This window comes from Onychomys torridus, chromosome 12, assembly GCF_903995425.1.
Source record: "Onychomys torridus chromosome 12, mOncTor1.1, whole genome shotgun sequence".
Classification (NCBI taxonomy): domain Eukaryota; kingdom Metazoa; phylum Chordata; class Mammalia; order Rodentia; family Cricetidae; genus Onychomys; species Onychomys torridus.
Window position 1 is genome coordinate 73,521,624 of NC_050454.1, and position 15,401 is coordinate 73,537,024.

Below are 15,401 nucleotides of genomic sequence, written 5' to 3' on the forward strand. Positions count from 1 at the left end.
GAAGAAGCTGAGCTTGTCAATTTTATTATCTATCAGAGACCCTTCTCCCTATCTGCTGCCTATCAGGAACCTCTCTTAACGCACACTTCCCAGGACACACTGCCAGTGATCATTTCCTTCAGCCGTGTTTCACCCTCTACCTCCCCCACTCCCCCCATCAAGTGGCAAATCCTCCAAGGCACTAAAACCACTTATGAGGCCAGAGTCCCTGGGATCCCATTGCTTCGAGTCTTTAAGACATGAGCCTCTGGGAGGACACTCCACATCCAGAGACCCATCCTCTCCCTGTGGCGGCTGTCAGGTTCTAGCTTCAGTGGTCACCAAAGGCCTCCTCTGCTAACCCAACCCTCCACTTCTCCAGTGAGGTCTGTTCAGCCCTCCAGAGGGTGGACCCCATCACGTGGTCAATGAGATCCACCTGCTTACAGGAATAAGGGCTACTCACATGCCAGTATGGATGATACTACTGGCCTTACCTCTCTGCCATGGAAAGGGAGAGTATAAAACCCTATTCTACTCTGCCGTCCTCCTGAGGCCCCCCCCCCCCCCAACAGGTAGGGAAAGGACAGCCTGGCACACAGAAGCAGTGTGTCCCCTGGTGGTACAGGAATGCAGATCACAAGGACCCTGGGGCAGAGGCCTCATTGTCCATGGTACTCTGCACCCAGTGCTCAAACTCTGAACTGCAGCCTCCTCCTGTTCCACTAGACAGCTGTGTTTAATGGTCCAGAAAACTGCTGTGGGTCTGAAAAACCTTCCCAGCAGAGTCATTGTAATTAGGATAGTGGCTTCCCTGGGAGAACCATCTTCCAGGCCTCACAGAACCTCACAGAAAGTCTCTGGATCTTTGAGCCAGAGGCTGCCCCTCCCCAGATTCTTGGCTCAGGAGCCAGGGTTAGCTTGCTGGCAATTGCTTGAGGCACTCTGAAAAGAATGAGAGACAGGTGAGCAACACTTCCCCTGTGTCCCACGACCAAGCCAGGTCAGGCCTGGAAGAAGGCCTTGGCCTGTTCCTTTCAGTGCTATCCACACTGTGAAAGAACTCATGACTTCCACCATGGCCAGCTGCCACACCACAGACACCAGACAACACCCACGCCTCATCTCGTTAACTGGTGCAGTAAGCATTGCTGGCTCATCTTCCACATGCCAGGCGAGGTCCTCTTTCTACTGGAGTAGTAGTTCTCAACTGTAGACAGTTTTTCTCTCCACAGGACATTTGCCGAGCCAGAGACATTATTGGGTGTCACATGTGTGTGTGCACACACGTTCACATGTACTCAATGCTGGCAGTAGTCGATGGATACCAGGGACACTGCCAAATACCTTACCACAACCAAGAATGGTTAGACCTAACAACAGTCACTCCAGCTGAGGTAGGGTGTGCTGTTTTGGGGTCACTGTGGTCCCTGAAGGATGGATGTTTTGAGTGGTAGTCTCTGTTACTAGGCTCTGGAGAGGGTTTGGGTGGTGACTGGGGACACACTGAGGACGTACAGAGAAGAGGTGTAGCTCACAGATAACAAAACCACCCTCATGACAGAAACAGCAGAGCTCGCCACCTGGAACAGTGTCAGAGCTTTAGTCTCTGAACTTTGGTCAGGAGCATCTCCCCTCTTAACAGACACCGCCAAGGCCCAAGGCCAAGCCTAGCTCATTTCCCAGTGGGCTTCCCTGGGCCCAGCAATTAAACACATGAACCTACCTCACCTGCTGTCTGCTGTTGGCCCATTTCCCACACAGGAATACGGTGTCCCAGGCAGGTATGTTCCCATTGCAGGTTTGAATCTGGCCGGCCCCTCTACCTGGAATGATTTCTCCTTATCCTCCAGGTATCTCATCCTCCAGATCTCAGCCACAAACTCTGCCCAGGACAGGATTTTACCCTTGCAACCCAGGCTGCACCCTCAGAGGGGACCCCCCCCAGTCCCATCACTCCAGGCCAGAGAGAATCTTAGCAAAGGACAATGTAATGTCATAATCGAACCCACCATTTTGTAAGCTAGGCAAACACAGAAAGAAAGAAACACGCCTCCCCCTGGTCACATCCCTCAGTTGCATGAACTGTCAGAGCCAAGGTGACCTTGGCTGAGAAGCTACCAGATAGGTGGAGAGAGGGACTGCCCTGAGGTCAGGGAGGGTCAGGACAGAGAGACCGGGTGTGGAGGGTAGTGGCTACAGTCCTCCACCCTGTGGGTGGTTCAGCCCCGACCTCCTCCCGGCTGCAGGAGGCTCTAGACAACCTGGTTCTGCTTGTTGTACACCAGGCCCTGGTTACCCCAGGAAACTGAGCTTCTGCATGAAGCCCTGCACAGAATAGTGTGGGAGTTTAATAACTGTGGGTGATGATGTTGTTTCACTGAACTCCTTTCTTCTCCCACAGAGACTACAGTCCCCACAACCCACAGATCCCCCCTCCCCTTCTCTGGAAGGATTTCATATCATTCTGGTTGTGAACTCCAGTCATTCTAAAATTTTGCTCCAAGTCCCTAGCCCAGGAGCACATTTGTCTTTGTGTGAAAACAATGGCATTCTAACTGTAGGCAAACAAGGACCTGCATTGTTCTGAGACCACTAAAGATAGGACTTTAAGGGGTGAAAAAGCGACACCCACGGCTTTGGGGTGGGAGCTGTGCACTGGGCATCATCAGAGCTTCCCAAAGATTTTTACTGTGTGATTCAGGTTAAAGAATTAGAGCAGTGTTCAATTGGCAAAAATATTGTGCAGTTTTGTACATAAGGGCCCATAAATAAATGAACGGTTTTCAGGCCAGAGAAGGGTCTGGTGTCTTCTGCCATCCCAGCTAGCTTCTTTTCCCTCTCTTCCACCAACACATTTGTATTCTGTTTCCACTCGGCCTGTGGCAGAGGGCATTACTCAGCACCGACCTCTTAACTCTCCTGTGCCTCAATTTCTGCATCTGCAAAACGGGAAAATGATTGTACCTTCATTGCCCTAGTGATTAGGATGCAGGCACATCTCCCCATGAGGTTCTTTGACCTTGCACAAATGTTTCGTATGAGAATCACCTCCCTCCCTCGGTGTCGTCGTGTCGTGTCCTCCCCCCCCCCCAGCCCCCCCCCCGGCAAGGAGCATCGTGGTCTTTGGAGGTCTCTGGGGCCTGGGAAGCACGGGACCCCAAAAAGCTTGGCTTGCACTGGAGTAAATTCAAAGTTAACTTCGATATTGTCCCCGGGGAGGGCCAGGGCGCAGAGCCAGCGGCGGCCCCGCAGAGGATCTGCGCAATTGCTGGTGCCCGGGAAGATGCTCTGGCCAGCGAGCTAGGGAGGCGGGACCTTCACACACAGTTCTGCTGCTTCTCTGCAGCACAGCTAGCGGGTCTGTGGTCTTGGGGCCCGGGCACTGACTGACCCGCCACTACACTGTGGGAGTCAAGTGCGCCTCCTCCGTCACTGCGCACCTATCACAGTCCCTGAGCGCATTGCCGCGCGCTCCTCCCACCTGCAAAGGCTTGCCCAGCCAGAGACCGCCCCGGCCTGGACAGCGCCTGCGGGGCCGCCTGAGCCCTGGCCCAACCCCTCCCTCAGCTCCAGCCGGACAAAGGTAAGGGACTGCTGGGGTCCCAGGGCGAGGGGACTGGGGACCGCAGGGCAGGCTGGCACCCCTGTGTTTCTTCTTCCTGTAAAATTGAGGCAGAGATGTCACAGAGCTTGGTGCGAGCCTGGGTTCACTGACAGAGACTTGTATACACACCACACTGAAGGAAGTTGTGTTTCTGGGTGGGTTACAGCACACACATAAATGAAGGCTACACATCATATGCACACAGCACATGATTCAAAAGAACAGCCCGAGCTAGAGAAAATAACATCAATCAAATCAAATTCTAAAACCCAACTCAGAAGCATCCTGCCGCAGCAGCTCCTGCAGTGTGTGGGCCCAGGGCTGAGAACAAGAAAGGAAAAAGCCATCTTTTCAGCCAGAGGTGACAGCCAGGGGATGACTTCCTGGGGATGGCTGTTCTGGTCATTTCTAAATCCCGGAATTGCCTTGAGCTTGGTAATCAACATTTTCTTTGGGGGATGGAGGAGGTCGTTAGGGGAAAGCTGCATGATGATGATAATGATAATGATGATGATGAGTATGTGCGTGTGTGTGCACCCACTAAGGGTAAACATACAGAAAACACAGCACTTGGGGGACTCCCTTGGCCCCTCATCCCGTTTCAGTTCACAGGTTTCTAATTTTAGGGGAACAGAGTCACCTTCCAAATAATGGAAACTAAATCAGAAGAAGTCTGTTGTAAATTTCTTTTTCACTTTTCTATTTGCTCAACAAATTTAAATTCTTTATTATGTGTAAATAGCATCTCCTCCTATGTTTGTGTCTCTCTCATTTTCTATTTCTGCGCTGGGTCAAAGGGATGGGGGATAGGTGTTAATGAGGTGGGACCTGGGAAAAGGCTTTGCTCCAGTCAGTGCTGGGGTCCCCAGTGGCTGCTCTTGTCCATTTTATGAATGTAGGGAATTTTTAGTTGCATGGCTGAGTTATATACATGCTTATATGCCCATTCTTTTCTGCCTCCCTCCCTCCCTCCCTCCCTCCCTCCCTCCGTTCCTTCTTTCTTTCTTTCTTTCTCTCCCTTCCTTCCTTCCTTCCTTTCTTTTTTCCTCCTCCTCCTCTTCCTCCTCCTCCTCCTCCTCCTCCTCCTCCTCCTCCTCCTCTTCTTTCTCCTTCTCCTCCTTTTTTTTTCTGATACAAGAGTTCTCTGTGTAGCCCCGGCTGTCCTGGAACTCACTCTGTAGACCAGGCTGGCCTTGAACTCACAGAGATCTGCCTGCCTCTGCCTCCAGAGTGCTGGGATTAAAGGTGCACGCCACTGCCACCACCACCTTTGCCACCATCACCCGCTTGCCCTTTCTTGTATAATGAAGCTTTTCAGTTAAATTATAGCCTTGGGCAAGGAATATACCTTAGTGGCAGAGTCGTCCTGGCATGTGGGAGGCCCCAGCTCTTCAGATCTGAAAACAACAACAACATCAACGAAAAAACCTGTTTACCTGCCTGTCAATCATCCATCCAGTTTGTGTATGCTCCCTGTATCTGTGTCCCCATCTTTTTCAGTGTTTCTTCTCTAAAAGAATAGTTTAAGTAATACGAAAATTTGTCTTCAGAGAGATCGTGTATGTCTTGAGGAGTGATTGTGCAGAGGTCTCTTTTCTGTTACCTTCAGATTTTGTCTTCTCTTTCCAAGTAGTTCACCCGAAAGGCGAATTAAAAAAGAAAGTCTAATTTTGAGGGAGGAGCTCAGGCTGTTGTCCTCAAGTCCCGGAAGTGATCTTGGGGAGCTGATCCTTTCTTCTTCCTCCTCTCCACTCCCCACCCCGCCCTAGCTTGACCCAGACAGTTATTCCTTTATGAACATTCCTCTCAACAGATGTCCCTTCCTCTGTGGGTTTTGGGCAGGTGCTCTGAATAAACAATGGGCATCTCTGAGAATGGACGTTATGAGATGAGGCCAGGTGTCCTGGCCTGCTGGTGAGTCCCCTTTCAGCTGGGCTTTCCTCCTTCTGTTCTCACTCTCTGGTTACAGGAAAGGTTAGGTCAGTGCAGAGGATCCTAGAAGGACTTCCAGAGGCAATCTATGCCCTCCTGGGCATGGCCTTGGCCTTGGGTTTGGAGCTCAGAAATCTGCCATCTGTCTTGTTTACCCATTTAACTGGACATTGGATCTTATTTCTCCTGGGTTTTCTGTCAAGAGTAGATCCTGGTCCTGAGAGCCACTCACAGTTCCTGTGGCTTCACACAGCTGTCCCCAGATAAGTGAGATGACTGAGCAGGATGAGATTCTTCCTTGAATCTGACAGAACTTGCACTACCATGTCCTTTCCCTGACTCTAAGTATCAGCCACCAGGAACTCACTGCATTGTCCCTGCCCCACCCTGGGTTGGGTGAGCTGAGGGTGTGTGTGTGTGTGTGTGTGTGTGTGTGTGTGTGTGTGTGTGTTTAGGGGCTGGGGTGGGGTTGGGGGTGAGGAGTGTGGGGATGGGAGTTGGAGAGTGGTCTCCAGGACACACAATTGGCTTCTCTCCTGATCCCTATGGCTTGTCTCTGCTCACTTCCCTGCCATCAGGGAAACAGATGACTGGCAAGGGATCTTTCCACTTCCCTGATTTCAGGCTGTCCTCTGGCTAGGCTTGGGGATTGCACTCCATTAGGCTTTGTGGCTGGCCTCCTATGGGCTTGGACAACACTTTCCTTTGCTTCCGGTAAGGGAATTTTCTAATCCCATGCCTGAAGCTGCAAAGTAAAAGGGTGGGTAAGATGGATGATAGAGGTTTTGGTAAAGTCACATGACTCTCAGACTGAATGTCACCAGACTGAATGAACCCTGAAACAACTGATGACCAGCTGTCCTGTCATTGTATGGCAAAGGTTAAACCCTGGACTCTGGAAATCACAGTCCTTGGGTGCTAGTTATTAAGTTAGTTAGTATTCCCAACCACCCAGCTAAGGGAGGAAGGGTGGTGATGTTCCAGACCAGATCTATCTGGTCTAGATGCCATGTTGACATACCAGATGAACCCAGGCTCATTATAATTTCAATATAGGGATACGAACATACCCACCAATGCTGAGAAAGATTTGATGCCCAAGTTAAGGAGGGAAAGAGGAAGCACCCTGATTCCTGGAAATCTGCCCCATTCCCATGATAAACTCTGTGTTTATGTTATACCCCTTATAACTCAGTCTGACCAGTAGACTGAACTGGGCTTTGAGAGGAGCAGGGAGTGGGGAGAGGAGAGCGAGAGAGGAAGAAGGAGAAGGAGAAGGAGAAGGAGAAGGAGAAGGAGAAGGAGGAGGAGGAGGAGGAGGAGGAGAAGAAGAAGAAGAAGAAGAAGAGAGAGAGAGAGAGAGAGAGAGAGAGAGAGAGAGAGAGAGAGAACACAAAGAGGAGAGAAGATCAAGAGGACGCATGGATGAAATGGCAGGGTTATGTAGGAATGAGAAGCTGGGGACAAGGGAATTTCCTGAGCTGGAGAGGTTTAGGGGCAGGGTTAGAAGGGCTGAGAGGAGCCCCAGGAACTTCGTGAGCCTGGAAGCCAGTCTGCGCTTTGGGATGCTAATAGGCATCGTAGAGAAGCCATTTATTTGTCCCTGGTTTCTTTGGACCTGACAAAAATAACATGGTATTGAGTTGAAAACCAAGATCCAGGGTTCAGAATATTATGTAATTGTATTCACTTGGTAAAGATATCAACCAGACTTTTTATATCTGATTTTGAACATCATCATCCCACATCCTCAATAAGAGTTAAAAGTCATTTGGGATCAAACAGGGCTAAAAATGTAGTCGATCACTCCCTTATTCCCTATGTACTCAATGGAGAGACAGCAGAACTCGGGCAGATTACTTCAACCCTGTACCTCTGTTCTCTCCCTTGACACCATAGAGGCTGATAATATTATTTCTCTGGGTGCACATGAGGACTATATGGTCCCTTCTTTCCTTGTGGCACCAGCGATAATGATTATCACAGCCATCATTTACCTACCATTTTCTAAGCTCTCTGCTGAATTTTGCTTAGGTATAAAGAGAAATAAAGAAGCTTCTCAATTATAAAATAACTTGGTTTTAAGAATAATTGCCAGTTGGTATGAGACATATATTTTGGGGCACAGTAGAATGGCAAAAATAGAGGACAGACTTTGGGGCACAGCGGCTAGTGTGCTGGCTCGAGTTTGGGGTCTCTTCCATGTAGCTTTTGATTCTCTGTGTCTAAACTCCCTTTCCAGTGTCACTGCTCAAGGCTGTCTATTCTCTTTCTTGCAAGGCCTCATTTCTTTGTTCCCTCGGGGTGTTTTAACTGCCATGTGTTAGCTCTGCAAGTCCCTCTTTTAATCTCCCGGGTCTCTTGTCATTTCCTGTGTCCATTGTGTTTTGCTGACAGAGTATTCCCAATTTCTCTATGGAGCAGTGCATTTCTCGCCTCGCCTTTGATCCACTTCTGGGAGTTCCTTCTTCCAGAGTAGCTGGGCGGCCACTCTTGTTTAACAAGGGCAGGGACACCTGGTTGGCTGCCTCTGTAGGTACAAGTGAAGTCGTTATTGTCTCTCGTACACAGATTTTATTCACATTCTTCTCAGAGCTTTAGTGGAGCCCTGAGTATCACAATCTACTCCTTTGTTGTCCCAGGCTATGAAAAAAGGGGAGAGGCATCAGGCAGTGTGAATAATCATGACAGGCAGATTGTTTTCCACGACATTTTACCAAAATATGTTTTCCATCCTACTCAGGTCAGGTAGGAATCAAATTTATATTCCTTAAAATTGTCAACTATTTCAGGCATGTAGAAAAGTCAGAGAGCAACAGACAAGTCATGTGTGAGCATGTCCCTGTCACATTAGTGGCACATCCTTGTGACTTATAAGGTGAGATAGTAAATGTGAGTGGGTCATAGAGCATCGCCTTTTATCTCTCATCCCTCCTTTTACCCTTTCTCACTGTTCTGGATTCTTCCTCCATCCTTCAGATCTCTACATGTGAGTCTGTATCTCACATCACTACCTGTATGCTTTTGAAATTTACTGGTATTAAGGTGTACCACAAATTTCTGCCTTTTCATCACTATTGCTGGATATTTAGATGTTTTACATTTGAATATAAAACCAGCATTCCTGGTGTGTCTCCTCTTGCACAACTGTGTGATTTCCTGAAGATTTAGGATCTATCTGTATGAGCATAACTGACTTCCAGGTCATGTGTGTCTCCATCGGTCCTAGATTCTGAAGGATGCTACTTGGGAGGGTAGGAAGCTGCACTAAATCACACTCCCACCAACCACATGATTCAGTAATTCAGTGCCTGGTTCCCAACACTTTGCCAACACATAGAATCACCCTTACATTTTTAATAGAAAAAGTAGTAACTCAGTCTCATTGCTTTAAGATGCATTTACCTGAGCTGGGTGGTGGTGGTAGTACATACCTTTAATCCCAGCACTCAGGAGAGAGATCTCTGTGAGTTCAAGGGCAGCCTGGTTCACAGAGTGAGTTCCTGGATAGCCAGGGTTACACAGAGAAACCCTGTCTCAAAAAAACCAAAGTAGATGAAGATGAAGATGAAGATGAAGAGGAAGAGCAAGAAGAAGAAGAAGAAGAAGAAGAAGAAGAAGAAGAAGAAGAAGAAGAAGAAGCAGAAGAAGCAGAAGAAGCAGAAGAAGCAGAAGCAGAAGCAGAAGCAGAAGAAGAAGCAGAAGCAGAAGCAGAAGCAGAAGCAGAAGCAGAAGCAGAAGCAGAAGCAGAAGCAGAAGCAGAAGAAGAAGAAGAAGAAGAAGAAGAAGAAGAATAAGAATAAGAATAAGAATTCACCTGTTTCTAGCACAGCTGGTTGTGATTTCATTCACATAAAGGTATTAGCCTATTATCTGTTTATCTCTTGTGTATTTATCAATCTGTCGTCATCATCTATTAATTGATCTGTCCATTTTTCACTTGCCTTTGTATTTATCATCTATATTTTCCTGTCTATCATTTATCCATCTATCACCTACTAGTTTTCTATCATGTATGTATTTATCACTTGTCTATTTTCTATTCATAATATGTACCATTTATCTATCATCTAATATCTACCTGGTGTATCTATCAATCAGTTTGTAATCTATTTATAATCTATCCATCTCTATCACCTATCAGCAGTCTATTATGTATGTTTTCATCCATCCATCATCTATCTCCTATTTATAATCTACATAATTTACCTAACTTCTACTGTATATCTTTTTGGTATATCTATTATCTATCTGTCATCTATCAAAGATTTATAATCACATATCATTTCTCACCTACCACCATATACTTATTTATAATCTATCACCTATCTCTTATCTATCTATCTATCTATCTATCTATCTATCTATCTATCTATCCACATCATTATCATCATCCACCTTCTATCATCTATCTCTATTATCTATCTATCCATATATCATCATCATCAACAACCATCTTCTCTCTATTATCTATCTATCTATCTATCTATCTATCTATCTTTCTTTCTTTCTTTCTTCTTCTTTCCTTCTTCTTCTTCTTCTTCTCCTTCTTCATTATCCATCTATCATCTACCATCTTTCTCTCTATCATCTATCATCATTATTCATCTTCTATCATCTATCTATCTATCTATCTATCTATCTATCTATCTATCTATCTATTTATCTATTATCTATCTGTCTATCATTAATCATCTATCTAGCTCTGTCTCTTTGTCACTGTGACCAAATACTTGACAAGACAGAAGCAACTTGAGAGGAAGGATTGACCTGAGATCACAGTAGAAGGTACAGTCCATTATAGCAGGGATGGCATGGAGTCAGGACCAACTCTTGTCTCTGGCAGCAGGAAGGTGAGGTGACTAGTCAAATCACACCAACCAGGCAGTATAGAGCTTAGGTGAGAAGGAGGCCAGGCTACAGTTCTTAAGGGCCTGCCCCTACCATATCTAGTCATGCTTCCACACCAAAGGACCCATTGCTTCCCCAAGACAGGGACAGAAGCTGAGGACCAATAATTTATTCACACAAGCCTGCAGGGGGCATTTCATATTCATGTGATGAAAGTCTGTCTGTCTGTCTGTCTGCCTACTACTTGGGATTCCTCTTCTGTGAGTGATCTGTTTGTACCTTCTGTTCATTTTCCATTTTGATGTCTCTTAATGGTCGCAGAGTCTTGTTAGAGCCTCCAGTTACACTGTGGACAAAACCCTCATCTGAGGCTTGTACTGTCACAGTCTATCTAACCACAGCTTCTTATTTTTTAATTTGATCAAATTCATCAATTAAAAAAAAATCTATGGTTTGTGCTTTTGTCTTAAGAGAAAATGCTTTTCTTGAAGACACTCTGGTGTATTTTCTTATACAAGTTGTAAAGGTTTTAAAGTTTGAGAAAACCATTTGGGTTTTAACCTGCCTTGCATTTGGTTTTGATCAGCTGTGAGCTAAGGACTCCAATGTGATATTTCCATGTGAAATAGCCAGTGCTCTCAGGTTTGAATTCCATAGTCAGGTGTTTTTCTGGTGACGTACGTGTGCTACCACTTCTTTATAAGTGAGTAATTCTGTTTCTGACTTGTTTATTGTTTTTATTGATTAGCTTGGTCTGCTAATCAGACCAGGTGACTTAGGCATTAGAAACTTGCTGAGACCAAGTAAGTCTTAGGCCAATGTCCTGGGATGGCTGGCCCCTGGTGAGGTCTCGATTTTGGTTGTAGACTTCTACTTTCTGTTGTTACAAAGGGCCTGACATTTCTCTTTCTTCCTCTTCTAATAAGTCAGTTGAATTAGGGGCCTCATCATCTAACTTTAATTATAGCCTGAAGACTGCCATACTGGGGTCAGAACTCCAGCGTGACTGTTTGGGGAGGCACCATTTATTTCATAGCATTAGTCTCTTGGCCTGTACTTCACTAATACATTCTTGACTTAATGAGCAAATGGCAGGATTCACAGGCATCAGGTTTCCCTCTGTTTTTCTTTGTAAGGTGCTGGTCAGGTTTTTCTCTGTAAGGTTTTTTGTCCTCTATATGAATTTCAAGTTCACTTGTCAAGTTGACTTAAAAATTTTGTCAGTTTTCAGGACCGTTGTTCTGTCAGGATGTAATTTACTGGTTTCAGAGCAGATACAATGCAATTTATTCATTTATTATTATTACTATTATTATCATTCCAGGGTGATATTTTTCAGACAGAGTCTTGCTATGTGGCTGAGCTGGCCTCAAATCCTTCTGTCTCAGCTCCTTTAGTGCTGGGATTGCAGGCATGCACCACAACACCTGGCTCAATGTGCTTAATCTCCAGACTCTGATTACAGGCATGCACCACAACACCTGGCTCAATGTGCTTAATTTCTAGACTCTTTACATTTTGCACAGTGTTTTTGCTGACATCAGTCTGGCCTGGGATCACATCCAGAACCTCATGTTGTTCTTGGTTTTCATCTTCCCATATTCACTCTGTAATAGTGTCTCAGTCTTTGTCTCTCGTGAGTTTAATGTATTAAGAAGGGCCAGGATGATTCTTTCATAGGATATCCTTCAGTTTGAATTTTTCTGACATCTCTTATCATTATAATGAAATTATGAATTCTTATTAATAATATTGTAAAGGAGATGGGCAGTAGTGGTGCATGCCTTTAATCCCAGTACTTGGGAGGCGGAAACAGGTGGATCTCTGAGTTTGAGACTAGCCTGGTCTACAGAGTGAGTTCCAGGACAGCCAGGGCTACACAGAGAAACCCTGTCTTGAAAAACCAAAAAAAGAAAAAAAAAATACTGTAAAGGTTTAATAACCTAGCTACATTATTAGTTCGAATGTTCATATGTAAGATGTCTTTATATTAAAAAATTAACTTTCGGTTGGGGATTTAGCTCAGTGGTAGAGTGCTTGCCTAGCAAGCGCAAGGCCCTGGGTTCGGTCCTCAGCTCTGAAAAAAAAAATGCGAGTCTTCAAGAGTAATAAATGATCAGACTTTGAAAAAAAAGGATAGCATTCAAAGGACCTGTGAATAAATATCATTAAATAAAAAATTAACTTTTACTATATTTTGTATCTTTGTGAATGCATGCCATGTGTATACAATTCTTTAGGGGCCAGAAGAGGGAATTGGATCCCTTGGAATTAGAGTTACAGGAAATTGTGAGCTGCCCAAATGGCAACTGGGAACTGAACTTGAGTCCTTTGAAAGAACAGGAAGAGCTCTCAACCACTGGGGTGTCTCTCCAGCTCCTGTCTTGAGTGTTTTAATGCAGTTAATTATATTAGATATTCTGATTACAAATACAGAGAGGAGAATATAGCTCATCTTAGTTACAGCTTTATTGCTGTGAAGAGATGCCATGACCATGGCAACTCTTATAAAAGAAAACATTTCATGGAGGTTGGCTTACAGTTCCAGAGGTTTAGTCCAATATCATCATGGTGAGGAGCATGGCAGCGTGCAGGCAGATATGGTGCTGGAGAAGGACCTGAGAGTTCAACATTTTGATCCACAGGCAGCAGAAAGAGACAGTGTATCATCACACTTGAGCATATAAGACCTCAAAGCTCTCCTCCACAGTGACACACTTCCTCCAAGAAGGCCATACAACAAAGCCACACTTATTCCAACAACACCTATTTCTGTGGGCCAAGCATCCAAACACATGAGTCTATGGGGCCATGCCTATTCAAACTACCACACTCTACCTCTCCAATACTGGAATTATTGGTAGGTGTCACCATACTTAGCCATTCTGTTTCATTGAAATCATTGGTATCATATATATATATGTATGTATGTATATACACCTATATATGTATATATGACACAAATTATATATATGAAATCATTTTTGTCCCTTTAAAGTTTTTGCAAAACGTATCCCTAATCTGGGTTGTACTTAGAGTAGAGGCAGGTCAGCTTTTGATTACAGTCTTACTGTCTGATTGTTCTTTTTTTTATACGAATCTTATTTCTTGTTCAGCAAATTTTATGAATTCATGATTTGCTAAAAAATCATTTCAGATTTTGAATCCATTCACAGAATTTATAATATTATTTTGTTTGTTTGTTTTTTCAAGACAGGGTTTCTCTGTGTAGTCCTGGCTGTCCTGGAACTAGCTCTGTAGACCAGGCTGGCCTCAAACTCACAGAGATCCACCTGCCTCTGCCTCCTGAGTGCTGGGATTAAAGGTGTGAGCCACCACTACCTGCCTATTAATAGTATTCTAATGGAGGCAGGTTTTTTTTTGAAGCAGTTTTTTAAAAGGTCTCTACAATTATGGATATTTTTCCATAGACACATTCCCCACCTTTCTTTATACCTTCCTTTTAAAGATATTATGTATAGCTCATTTTCCCAATATGATAATATTATTTTAAATAAATTGTCTTTAAAAAAAATCTTAAAATTTTTTGCCTTCTTCTTCTTCTTCTTCTTTTTTTTTTTTTTTTTTTTTTTTTTTGCATTGGTGTTTTGCCTGCATGTGTGTCTCTGTGAGAGTGTCGGATCCCCTGGAACTGGAGTTACAGACAGTTGTGAGCTGCCATTGTGGGTGCTGGGAATTGAACTCAGGTCCTCTGAAAGAGCAGCCAGTGCTCTTAATCTCTCCAGACTCTTAAATAAATTTCTTACTCCATTTATATTCTCTTAGGCAATTGGATGTGAGTAGATCACTGTGTGTGTCCTCTTTGCCACATTTTCTTCAGCTCCATTCTCTGTTTTTCTGTCTTTTGTTGGATATTTCCCACTCTCTGGGTTTCCTCCCTTCACTGCTGTGCAGTCTAGAAATCGTGTTTCCATCTGTTTGCTGTCCGTCTTAGATTCTGAGACCTGCTTTTTAGGTATAAACAATGCAAGATTTGGTGTTCATATTACTTTAATCATCAAGAGACCTCTTTGCCTTGTCTTTATTGCCCATGTCTTTATTGGTAAACATGAAATTGTAGCCATTTTAATGGACATAAACTGAACTCAATCACATATTGGATCAATTCCTATACTTTTCTCCAGCATTTTAAATGTGGGTTAGTCTCGTTTGCTTAGTGTTAAATCTGTGCTATGCTTCTGTAAGCAGAAAAGGACTCTGTATCTGCGGCTTCCATCAGCCATTACACACACTGAACAGAAGTTACTGGCTGGAGAGGGAAGATGGGTGGTAGGATTAGTGGGAGAGAAGAGACAAAGAGCTGACTGTGTGCTGCCTTGCTGGGAGCTTCAAGGCTGTTCTGCTTCCCAGGGAGGGTAGATGAGATGGGGCAGGATCTTATCCCCAAACAGTGACCACCAGAAGCCTCAGGTACCAAAGAGGCCGAGACACATTTCATAGCTGGCCTATTACAACAGACTCATTCCATTCATTGGATACCCATGGTGCCGGTCTTTCATATTTTAGTTTTAATTTTTTATGAAAAGCCTCAGATTTATCAGTATTACCTGGAATGGGTGCACTGCAGTACTTCCGGGGTGCCACTGGGCTAACTCACGCTCCACCTCAGCCTTTCACTGATTTTCTTGAACTGCTTTTGGTTTGTCCAATCTGTCTCTGTCTCTCTCTCTCTGTCTTTTTTGTTTGTTTAATGCTACTGTCTAGTCCCCACCAGGCTCTATCTTCAACCCTATTTTTGTCTGTAAAAGGTGGGAGGTCTCTTCCTTCAGCTATCAGCTGTGGTCATCTCTGTCTCCTTGATTGGTCTCATGGCTTCATTTATTGCTTTGCTTCTCCTGACACAGAAGGTCCTCCAGCTCACCCACTGCAACAGACATTCATCTCCCACTACCTCAGCCTCTGGCTTGATGTTCTTTTTCATGTCCTATATCCTGTGACATACACATGGATTATGCAATGTCTGGTCCCAGAATATCCATTTTTAATCTTGGAACAAGGCTATACCAACTGA

At 44.8% G+C, this 15,401-nt stretch overlaps 1 protein-coding gene across 3 annotated transcripts in view; it reads left to right on the forward strand.

Moving 5' to 3' along the window:
- Nucleotides 1-3,193: 3,193 nt before the first annotated feature.
- B3galt5 (beta-1,3-galactosyltransferase 5) overlaps nt 3,194-15,401 on the forward strand; it is a 45,184-nt gene continuing 32,976 nt past the window's right edge. For all 3 annotated transcript variants that reach the window (XM_036203674.1, XM_036203678.1, XM_036203679.1), the window contains exon 1: nt 3,194-3,565. The gene's annotated coding sequence lies outside the window, so the exon portion shown is untranslated. The remainder of the gene's footprint in view (nt 3,566-15,401) is intronic.